Here is a 12,374-nt window from a genome sequence, read left to right as displayed (position 1 = left end):
TTTTTTTTTTTTTTTTTTTTTTAAGTATTTTCAGTAGAGAGGGGGTTTCGTCGTGTTGGCCAGGCTGGTCTCGAGTTACTGGCCTCAAGTGATCCGCCCACCTCAGCTGTCCCAAAGTGCTGGGATTACAGGCATGAGCCACTGCACTTCGCCTTTCTCCCTGTATCTTCATGTATCTTCAAAGCCAAGAAGGAGCTTCTGTGCCCTTGGTTAGGGTCAGGGTCCCAGAGGTCCAGTGTCAAGGCTACAGCCGCCTCCCAAGGACGCGCATCCCTGCAAGAGGCTGCATCCAGAAGTCATGGAAGAGGCTTCCCTGGGGCCTACTCCAATTCTTGCTGGGGAAAGCAAGTGGAGGTGTCCCTTGAAGAAACGGGAATGCCACCAATCTCGGGGCTTCTGTCCTGGCCTGTGGCCCTGGATCGTCCAGCCTCTGCTGAGATGGCAGCAGACGACGCCCTTCTTAGCTGGAGCTGAGGGTGGTGGTCCCGCTTCCCCAAAGGCCTAACCCTGGATTCCAGCCACAGGTCCTACTGGGCAGCGCCTGGCGCCGCCCCGCCCCTCCAGGCCTGGCACTCGCCCTCAACAAACATGGCGCCGACGGCCTCGTGCGCCTCACGGGGCAGGCACCTCACGCGACAGGCCCGCAGGGCTTTCCCCGCGCAACTCTCATTCCCTCAGACTGGCTGCCAAGACAGGGAGCGGGAAGTATGACCTGGCTGGTGGCGATGTCCTGGGCGGCTCTGGGCCCGCTTATGTGTGGCTGCCCGCAGGCGCTGCTAGGCGGGATGCTGTACACCCGGGAGAGCGCTCGCGGGAGCGCAAGGAACTGGACGGCCTCTGAAGCTTCCAAACCGACTTCTCCGACAACCGACTCCAGGGCTTCCAGAAGCAGAGGTACCGGCGACCGTTGCGAGAGGCGCCCGGAAGCCCGGCGTTGGGAATGGCGTAAGCCCCGCCGCCCTGCAGCCTCCTTCACCTGAGTGCCCTGGAGCTGTGGGCCCGGAGGAGATTAAAGGTCAACGGGGTTGGGGGCGCGGGGTCGGAGGACGGGGTAACCGGGGGGGACTAGGGGGACCTGGGAGGGCCAGAGCGGAGGAGGCGGGGGGAGGAGGAAGCGCTCCTCTCCAGCCGCGTCCGGAGGGGAAGGCTGAGCCCGAGCAGTGTCCTTTCTAATGTTTATTTTTAATTTTTGAAATGTTTTTGAGACTGGGTTTGACCCTGCCTCCCAGGTTGGAGCGGAGTGGCGCAATCCTAACTTCTGAGCTCAAGCGATTCTCCCGCCCCAGCCTTGCAAGTTAGCTGGGACCGCCATGGCTAATTAAAAACAAACAAACAACAACAACAACAAAAAACAAAGAAAAGAAACTTGGTCGGGCTTGGTGGCTTGCGCCTGTAATCCCAGCACCTTGGGAGGCTGAGGCGGGCGGATCACCTGAGGCCAGGAGTTCAAGACCAGCCCGCGCAACGTGGTGAAACCCCGTCTCTACTAAAAATACAAAAATTAGCCGGGCGTGGTGATGAGCGCCTGGAGGCGGAGGCAGGAGAATTGCTTGAACCAGGGAGTCGGAGGTTGCAGTGAGCTGAGATCAGGCCACTGCACTCCAGCCTGTGTGACAGACTGAGACTGTGTCTCAATACAAAAACCAACTTTTTCCTTTTGTTTTGTTTTTTAAGATACGGGGTCTCACTACGTTATCCAGGCTGATCTCGAACTCCTGACGTCAAGCCATCCTCCCACGTTAACTTCCCAAAGCACTGATTATAGGCATGAGCCACCAGACACTCCTCAGGCCTGAGGGGCAGGCCCCGCACATAGCTGGGCCCGGGGATCGCGAGGAGGGGACAGTTTAGACATTCTGATGTCGGCTCTGCCGATGGGGGAAGGTACCTTGGGTTTTCAGGATTCAGATAGAGGACAGACTGTGACATCAGGCCAAAGACGCCACCCCTGTTGCCCTCTTGACTTGGATGTGGTCAGCAAAGAAGTGGGATCCGGTGAGGTCTGGGCCGCGTTTGCCTGGTCTACATCTTCTTTTTCTTTTTCTTTTTTTTTTTTTGAGACAGAGTCTTGCTGTGTCACCCAGGCTGGAGTGCAAAGGCATGATCCTGGCTCACTGCAGCCTCTGCCTTCTCGGTTCAAGCGATTCTCCTGCCTCAGCCTCCCCAGTAGCTGGGACTACAGGCGCTGCCACCACCCCAGCTAATTTTTGTATTTTTAGTAGAGATGGGGTTTCACCATATTGGCCAGGCTGGTCTCGAACTCCTGACCCCAGTGGCCCAGGTGCACAAACTGCCCTGGCAGTTGACCTGTCATCAGCAAGTTTTCTATGTCTTTTCCGCCAGGAGTCCCCGCCATGTGTCAGGGCTTGTGCTAGGCCTGGGGGCACACTGTGCAACACACTGGTCCCGGATCCCTTTGTGGGCCTAGGAGCTGAGCCCAGCCCTTCTCTTCACAGTCGGGCCCCACCTTGGACATACAGGTTCCCTCTATCTTCAACGACATCAGCCAGGAATGGCGGCTGCGGCATTTTGTCAGCTGGGTGTGGTATGAATGGGAGGTGACCCTGCTGGTGCGATGGATCCAGGACCTGCACACAAGAGTGGTGCTGAGGATTGGCAGTGCCCACTTCTATGCCATTGTGGTCAGTGTGGCCTGGAGCAGGCAGGGCGAGTGGGTGGACACAGCTGCTGAACAGCATGGGACCCTCAGATTCCACCCACAGCCTGTCTCCTGGGGTGGGACGGTGGGGGGCCTTACCCTGCCCTGGGGGCTGTGCCCTGTGTAGGGGGATAGGTGGCCTGATCTACCCCACTGGGATGCCGTTCCTTCCGTCTGGCTGGCAGGCCCCTGAGCCCCATGCTGCAGGTTATGTGAGGGCGTGCCCGATAGAAGAGCCCCTCCTCATGCCCCGACCTGCCACCCCCTCCCCATATCTCCTATGTCTGCAGTGGGTGAATGGTGTCCACATGCTAGAGCATGAAAAGGGCTACCTCCCCTTCGAGGCTGACAGCAGCAGCCTGTTCCAGGTGGGGCCCCTGCCCTCCCGCCTCTGCGTCACTGTCGCCATCAACAGCACACTCACCCCCCCAACCCTGCCACCAGGGACCATCCGTATGTGACTGACACGTCCAAGTGGGTGCCATCCTGCCTCCACTGCACGCACCCACCTTCCCGCCCCACCCTGTGGTCTTCCTGCCAGGGACAGGGTGGCCTTCGCAGAGAGGAGGCCCTGATCTGGGGAGGCATGTGAGCTGAGGGCAAAAGACCCATGGCAAAGGCCCAGCAAACCACAGTCCTCCTGCCCTAGGTATACCAAGGGTTACTTTGTCCAGAACACAGACTTTGACTTCTTCAACTACGTAGGACTGCAGGGGTCTGTGCTTCTGTACACGACACCAACTACCTGAATCGATCACATCAACATCACCACCGGCATGGAGCGACACAGTGGTGACGACTTCTGGTAGGATCCTCCGTCAGCGGGGCCCAGGGTGGCTCTGTTTGTTCCCTATTTGGAAAGCTCTCCCAGGAAAAAGATTCTCCCAGCATCTCTAAACCTTCACAGGTTCCCATCCACCTATGAAGCTAAAATCCAGGCTGTCTGTGCGGGCACGGGCTCCCGAGATCACTCATGTGGTTGATCTCGCTTGGAGAAAAGGGATCTGGCCTAACATCACGTAGCTCAGGGTGGCAGTCCTGTCCCTTCCCCACGGTGCTGCTCTCACTCTAGCTCCCCTTGCTACACATCATGCTCAAGGAACAGGCAGCTTTGGAGGGCCGAGTGCGGTGGCTCACACCTGACATCCCAGCTCTTTGTAAGGAGCACTTGGTAGGAGGATCACTTCAGGCCAAGAGTTCAAGACCAGCCTGGGCAACATAGCGAGACCATCACCACAAAAAATTTAAAAATTCACTAGGCATGGTGATGTGTGCCAGTAGTCCCAGCTACTGAGGCAGGAGAATCAGTTGAGCATGGGAGGTCAAGTGTGCAGTGAGCTGTGACCGCGTCACTGCACTCTGGTCTGGGCAACAGAGGGAGACCCTGTCTTTTTTATTTGTATTTGTTTTTGAGCTGGAGTCTCACTCTGTAGGAGCCCAGACTGGAGGGCACTGGTGCACTCTTGGGCACACTGCAACCTCCGCCTCCCAAGTTCAAGTGATTCTCCTCCCTTAGTCTCCCAAGTGGCAGGGATTACAGACACCTTCCACCATGTCCAGCTGATTTTTGTGGGGTTTTTTTAGTAGAGATGGGGTTTCACCGTGTAGGCCTGGTTGGTATTGAACTCTTGAGCTCAGATGATGCACCTTCCTCGGCCTCCCAAAGTGCAAGGATTACAGGTGTAAGCTACCATGCCTGACTGGCATACCCTGTTTTTAAGAAAAATTTATTTATTTATTTATTTATTTTTAATATATCTTTTTCCTTTTGTGAGATGAGGCCTTACACTGTCACCCAGGCTGGATGGCAGTGGTGCAATGATTGACAGCTGTTTTGGGGCCACAGTTGTAAGTTTCAAATAATTTAGGCTGGGTGTGGTGGCTATTGCCTGTCATCTCAGCACTTTGGGAGGCCACAGTGGGCAGATTGCTTGAGCTCAAAAGTTCGAGACCAGCCTGGGCAACATAGTGAGATCCTGTTTCAAAAAGAATAAATAATTTAAATAAATAAGAATGTAAATAAGAATCACACAGCAAAGGTGATGCAGCATAGAGCAATTTATTGTAAGGGGAAAAATATTTTGCAAGTGAAGTGCAGAATAGCCCAGGCACAGTGGCTGACACCTGCAATCCCAGCACTTTGGGAGGCTGAGGTGGGTGGATGACCTGAGGCCAGGAGTTCTAGATCAGCCTGGCCAATGTGGTGAAGACCCGTCTCAAATTCTGTCTCCAAAAAAAAAAAGAAAGAAAGAAAGAAAATGAGTGGCGCCACACACCTGTAATCCCAGCTACTTGGGAGACTGAGGCAGGAGAATCATTTGAACCCAGGAGGCAGAGGTTGCAGTGAGCCAAGATCACCCCACTGCACTCCAGCCTGGGGGGCAGAGGGAGACTCCCTCTCAAAAAAAAAAATAAATAAAATTAGCTGGGCATGGTGGCAGGTGCCTGTAATCCCAGCAATTGGGGAAGCTGAGGCAGGAGAATAGCTTGAACTTGGTGGTCAGAGGTTGCAGTGAGCTGAGATGGAGTCACTACACTGCAGCAATCCTGAAGAGACTTAAGAACTAAACATAGTATGGTCTCCTAGATGAGATCTTGGGACAGGAAAAGGACATTATGGGAAATAGTAAAGAAATCTGAATCAAGATGAACCTTAGTTAGTAATAATGTATCAGTATTGGTTTACTGGGGCCAGGGATGCTGGCTCACATCCTAGCACTTTGGGAGGCTAAGGTGGGAAGATCTTGAGGTCAGGAGTGTGAGACTAGCCTGGGCAACATAGCAAAACCACATCTCTCTAAATTTTTTTTCTTTTAATTACTCAGCATGGTGGTATGCACTTACAGTCCCAGCTGCTAGGGAGACTGAGGAGGGAGAATTGCTTGAGCCCAGCAGTTTGAGGCTGCAGTCAGGTGTGACTGTGCCACTGTGCTCCAGCCTGGTCAACAGGGCAAGACCCCTTATCTCCAAAAATTTTTTCGTTACAAAAAGATTTTTTTTTTTGAGATGGGGTTTTTCTCTTGTTGCCCAGGCTGGAGTGCAATGGTGAGATCTCAGCTCACTGCAACCTCTGCCTCCCAGGTTCAAGCAATTCTTCCATCTCAGCCTCCTGAGTAGGTGGGATTACAGGCATGCGCCACCACACGTGGCTGATTTTTGTATGTTTAGTAGAGACGAGGGTTCACCATGTTTTCAAGGCTGATCTTGAACTCCTGGCTTCAAACAGTTCACCCACCTTAGCCTCCCAAAGTGCTGGGACTACGGTCGTGAGCCACTGTGGCCGGACTATTTTTTAAATGCTTTTTAGAACCAACATCTTGTTAGGCTGCTCAGGCTAGATTCTAACTCCTGTGCTCAAGCAATTCTCCTGCCTCAACCTCCTGAGCAGCTGAGACTACAGCTTGTGACACCACAAGCCAAAAAGTTTATGTTTCTTTTTTTAAAAAAGAGAGGGCTTAGTACTTCCTGGAGCACAGACTTCAAATAGCAGTTGTGTCCACAATTGTGCTACCTTCCCTCTGGATCTTTCTTCCTGAGTGCCTGTGAAAAACAAGTTTTGGCCCTGCCTGTGCGGCTCCAGCCCACCGGTGATTGTCGTTTCCTGATGGCCAGTCCTGTGGACTCTGGGCTTGCTTAGCCAACCCCACAAATGCAGAAGCCAAATTTTTACCAATTTATCTATCTAGATGTATGTCTGTATATAGCTTTTTTGTTTGTTTGTTTGTTTGTTTGTTAGAGACGGAGTCTAGCTTTGTCACCCAGACTGGAGTGCAGTGGCATGATCTCGGCTCACTGCAACCTCTGCCTCCCAGGTTCAAGCAATTCTCCTACCTCAGCTCCCCGATTTGTTGTAGCTACAGGCATGCACCACCAAACCTGGTGAATTTTTGTATTTTTATTAGAGACAGAGTTTCATCATGTTGGCCAGACTGGTCTCAAACTCCTGACCTCAGGTGATCTGCCTGCCTCAGCCTCCCAAAGTGCTGGGATTGCAGGCATGAACCACTGTGCCTGGCTAGAAGCCATCTGTTTCTATATCTATGCAGATGTGTGTCACTATATGTTTGTGTATATTTGAATCTGTGTATCTTTCCTACTGGTTCTGCTTCTCTGGTTTGAACCCTAACACAAGTACTTTTTTTTTTTTTTTTTTTGAGCTGGAGTCTTGCTCTGTCACCCAGGCTGGAGTGTATTGGTTTGATCTCTGTTCATTACAACCTCCGCCTCCTGGGCACAACTAGTATTTTATAATCTGTTAGGAATTCAAATGTTTTTCAAAAGATCAAACTACATATTTAAATACATTTCAAATACAAACTTTAAAAATCATACTATGAAGCATTAAGTAAGATTCTACATTATTAGGCCAGGGATGGTGGTTTAGGCCTCTAATCCCAGCACTTGGGGAAGCCACGGCAGACAGATTTCTTGATCTCAGGAATTTGACACCCCTCTGGGCAACATAGCAAGACCCTTGTCTCCACAAAATTAGAAAAATGAGCTGGGCATCGTGCTGCATGCCTGTGGTCCCAGCTGTTTAGGAGGCCAAGGTGGGAGGATCACTTGAGCCCAGGAATTTGATGCTGCAGGGAAGCATTACTGAGCCATTGCACTCCATCCTGGGTGACAGTCAGACCCTGTCCCACCCCCCAAAAAAAGTTAACATCGTTATATAATTGTACTCTAAATTATTAGGAAAATGAAAGAAAATTAAGTATTATTTTAAAATAGGCAAGGTGCAGTGGCTCATGCCTATAATCCCAGCACTCTGGGAGGGCAAAGCAGGTGGATCACTTGAGGTCAGGAGTTTGATACCAGCCTGGCCAACATGGCGGAACCCGATTTCTACTAAAATTGCAAAAGTTTGCCCTGTGTGGTGGCACCTGCCTGTAATCCCAGCTACTCAGAAGGCTGAGGCAGGAGAATCGCTTGAACCCGGGAGGCGAACATTGCAGTGAGCTGAGATGGAGGCACTGCACTCCAGCCAGGGTGAAGGAGTGAGACTCTGTCTCAAAAATAAATTAATAAATAAATAGCTAAACAGTTGGTTCAAATGGACATAAAGATGGAAATAACAGACACTGGGAACTCCACATGTTGGGAGGGAAGGAGGGGAAAGGGTTGAAAAACTAGTCATTGGGTACTATGGTCAGTGTTTGGGTGATGGGTTCAATAGAAGCCTAAGCTTTAGCATTTTGCCATGTACTAATGAAACACACCTGCACATGTGCCCCGTGAATCTAAAGTTTAATACAATAAAAATAATGAACTTAGTGCAATAGACAATTATAGAAGTTTAATCATAAAACACTTAAAATAGTACTGATTTGTTTTTTTTTTTTGATTGTTTGTTTGTTTTTTGAGGCAGTTTCATTCTGTCACCCAGGCTGGAGTGCAGTGGTGAGATCTCAGTTCACTGCAACCTCCATCTCCTGAACTCAAGCAATTCTCGTGCCTCAGCCTTCCCAGTAACTGGGATTACAGGCGCACACCCTCTGCCTCCTGGGTTCAAGCGATTCTCTTGCCTCAGCCTCCCGAGTAGCTGGGATTAGAGGCACCGGCCACCATGCCCGGCTAATTTTCATATGTTTAGTGGAGACGGGGTTTCATGATGTTGGCCAGGCTGGTCTTGAACTCCTGACTTCAGGTGATCCACCAGCCTCGGCCTTCCAAAGTGCTGGGATTACAAGCATTAGTCACCGTGCCTAGCCAAATATTTTTAATTCCTTCATCTTTAAATAATCTCATTTCATTTTGGTAACTTTGAGATTATCTGACAGAATTCTTGGGGGAAAGGTTAGGACTGTAATATTTTTATTGACAGCAAGCAGTGTGTTTTGCTGCAAAAAAATCGTTCTGCTTTCTTTTGATCTTTTGGTTTCATTATGTATAAATGGGGATTTTTTTTTTTTTGAGACAGGGTCTCACTCTGTTGCCCAGGCTGGAGTGCAGTGGCGTGATTGTGGCTCACTGCAACCTCCACCTTCTGGGTTCAAGTGATCCTCATGGCTGAGCTTCCTGAGTAGCTGGGATTACAGGTGCACACCAAAACACCAAGCAAATTTTTGTATTTTTAGAAGAGATGGGGTTTCAGCATGTTTGCTGGGCTGGTCTCACACTCCTGACCACAAGTGATCTGCCTGTCTTGGCCTCCCAAAGTGTTGAGATTATAGGTGTGAGCCATTGCACCCTACCTAGAGGGAGATTTTAATCGATTCCCCAAATCAGTTTCAATTCTGTCATGCTCATTATCTGCTTCTTCAAAAAGTCTTTGAACCAGAGTTAAGAATATTATTATTGCATCAGTAGCTGGGCACGGTGGCTCACGTATGTAATCTCAGCACTTTGCACGGCCGAGGTGGGTGGATCACCTATCAGGAGTTCGAAACCAGCCTGGCAAACATGGCCAAAACCTGTCTCTACTAAAAATACAAAACTTAGCTGGGCATGGTGGCAGATGCCTGTCATCCCACCACTCAGAAGCTCAGGCACGAGAATCGCTTGAACCCGGGAGACAGAGGTTGCAGTGAGCCGAGACTATGCCACTGCCCTCCTGCCTGGGCAGCTGAGGGAGACTCCACTCCATCTTATGTGAACTAGAGGGTTGGGGGAATTATTGAGATAAAAGGACAAATCTCAAAGAAACAGAGACATGACAAGAGAAGAGAGTGGAGTTTGTGTCTCTGGCTCCACATAGTTCTTAAGGCCAATGAGTTCTGAGAGATAGTCAGAACTATCTTGTTTATGAATTCCATGAGACAGTACATAAATCTGTCTTTAGGCTTAAGTTAGTTTGAGTTGGGTTTCTGTCACTTGGATCAAGAGTCCTGACTACTGCAGTTGAGTGGAGTTAAAAGGTATAGCCTCAATAAGTGAGCTAGCTCTGGCTTTAAAAGTTTTCCAGTTTGAATTACACTCCATTCCCTCTGGTGCCCCTAGAAAGAGCCTTCTCTAACACAGGCCTGCAACTGGCAGACATGCTTTAGTTTTGTTTCTTTGCAGGAATTTTGCTGCCTTGATTTGGGACAGATTATCAGAGGTGGGCACTATTATCCTCTCTTTCATGCAGGATTTATCACATGTAAGTATTTGTCTTATGTTTCAATGCTCCATTTTGGTTAGAATTTAATGATCATATCTCTCATCAAGATTACCCACATGATCACTCCAAGGCTGTTGTAACCCTAATTGACAAGTATTCCATATGTCAAGATGTCAACTGCAACCCAAAATAAGATGTAAGCACCAAATGGGACTGAGAGAGAAATGCTAGAAATATTCACCCTTCCTGCCTTTCTTGATAATAACCATACATCCTGTGAGGGAAATAGTGTTATCAGTGATAGAAAGGTAAGGTTCTGAAATTTGAAGAGATTGGAGGCCAGGTGTGGTGGTTCATGCCTGTAATCTCAGCATTTTGGGAGGCCAAGATGGGTGGAATGCTTGTACCCAGGAGTTCCAGATGGGCTGGGCAACATTGTGGGACCCCATCTCTGAAAATAAAAATAAGAAAAATTAACTAGGTGTAGTGGCTCATGCCTGTAATCCCAGCTACTCAGGAGGCTGAGATGGGAGGATCGCTTTAGGAGGTCAGGGCTGCATTGAGCTGTGATCATGCCACTGCACTCCAGTCTGGGTGACAGAGTGAGACCCTGTCTCAAAAAAAAAAAAAAAAAAAGATTGGAGGGAAGAGTTTTTGAAGATACTGTGGTGTAGGGAAAGGGCGTGCCGTGTATATGCAGATGGTCCTCAGCTTTACAAACTTAACTCTGGAACAGGCTACCTTTCATACATTTTATATACTGTATACTGACAGACCCAAAACACTTTTCAAAGGCCACATTTGAACCTTTTTTTAAAAGTTTTTTTTTAAGATGGAGTCCTGCTCTGTCACCCAGGCTAGACTGCAGTGGCACAATCTTGGCTCACTGAAACCTCCACCTCCTGGGTTCAAGCGATTCTCCTGCTTCAGCCTCCCGAGTAGCTGGGACTACAGGTGCATGCCACCATGCTCAGCTTTTTTTTTGTATTTTTAGTAGAGGTGGGGTTTCACTGTGTTAGCCAGGATGGTCTTGATCTCCTGGCCTGGTGATCCCCTGCCTCGGCCTCCGACAGTGCTGAGATTACAGGCGTGAGCCTCTGCACCTGGCTGGACTACTTTGAATAGGTCTTAATAGGTTTTAATTATTAATTATTTTTAAATTGATTTCAAAATCTTCTACAACATGGATGAACCTTGAAGACATTATACTTAGTGAAATAAGCCAGACACAAATGGGACAAATGTCATTTGAATCCACTTTTATGAGGTACCTAGAATTGGCAAATTCACATAGACAAAAAGTAGATTTGAGATTATCAGGGCGAGGGGAAAGGAAGAATGGGGGACTTAGATTTTCTGTTTGGGAAGATGAGAGTTCTGGAGATGGATGGTAGTGGAGGTTGCCCAACAGTGTGAATGTACTTAGTGCCACGGAGGTGTATGTTTAAAAATAGTTAAAGTGGAAATATTGATGCTATGTATGTTTGACCACAATTATAAAAATGAAGCCAAGTGTGGTGGCTCACACCTGTAATCCCATCACTTTGAGAGGCTGAGGAGGGTGGATCACCTGAGGTTGGAATTTCAAAACCAGCCTGGCCAACAAACCCCATGTCTACCAAAAATACAAAAAATTAGCCGGGCGTGGTGGTGCATACCTGTAATTCCAGCTACTTGGGAGGCTCAGAAAAACAGAAACAAAACAAAAGAAAAAATAACCAGGCNCCCAAAGCTTTTCAAAGGCCACATTTGAACCTTTTTTTTTAAGTTTTTTTTAAGATGGAGTCCTGCTCTGTCACCCAGGCTAGACTGCAGTGGCACAATCTTGGCTCACTGAAACCTCCACCTCCTGGGTTCAAGTGATTCTCCTGCTTCAGCCTCCCAAGTAGCTGGGACTACAGATGCATGCCACCACGCTCAGCTGTTTTTTTTTTTTGTATTTTTAGTAGAAGCGGGGTTTCACTGTGTTAGCCAGGATGGTCTGGATCTCCTGGCCTGGTGATCCCCCACCTCAGCCTCCCACAGTGCTGAGATTACAGACGTGAGCCTCTGCGCCTGGCTGGACTACTTTGAATAGGTCTTAATAGGTTTTAATTGTCAATTTTTTTTAATTGATTTCAAAAATCTTCTACAACATGGATGAAAATTGAAGACATTACACTTAGTGAAATCGGCCAGACACAGACAAATATCATTTGAATCCACTTTATGAAGTACCTAGAATTGGCAAATTCACATAGGCAAAAAGTAGATTTGAGGTTATCAGGGCGAGGGGAAAGGAAAATGGGGACTTAGAGTTTCTGTTTGGGAAGATGAGAGTTCTGGAGATGGATGGTAGTGGAGGTTGCCCAACAGTGTGAATGTACTTAGTGCCATGGAGCTGTATGTTTAAAATTACTTAAAGTGGAAATATTGATGTTATGTATGTTTGACCACAATTATAAAAATGGAGCCAAGTATGGTGGCTCACACCTGTAATTCCATCACGTTGAGAGGCTGAGGAGGGTGGATCACCTGAGGTTGGAATTTCAAAACCAGCCTGGCCAACATGGAGAAACCCTATGTCTACTAAAAATACAAAGAATTAGCCGGGCGTGGTGGTGCATTCCTGTAATCCCAGCTACTCAGGAGGCTCAAAAAAACAGAAACAAAACAAAAGAAAATTAACCAGGT

The 12,374-nt window shown here is 48.6% G+C and overlaps 1 pseudogene; it reads left to right on the top strand.

Moving 5' to 3' along the window:
• The first annotated feature begins 75 nt into the window (after nt 1-75).
• Nucleotides 76-3,408, top strand: LOC108517395 (beta-glucuronidase-like; annotated as a pseudogene).
• The last annotated feature ends 8,966 nt before the right edge of the window (nt 3,409-12,374 follow it).

The sequence above is a fragment of the Rhinopithecus bieti genome, unplaced genomic scaffold (assembly GCF_001698545.2).
Source record: "Rhinopithecus bieti isolate Rb0 unplaced genomic scaffold, ASM169854v2 scaffold_41678, whole genome shotgun sequence".
NCBI lineage: Eukaryota > Metazoa > Chordata > Mammalia > Primates > Cercopithecidae > Rhinopithecus > Rhinopithecus bieti.
This window is presented reverse-complemented; position numbering and strand designations above follow the sequence as displayed.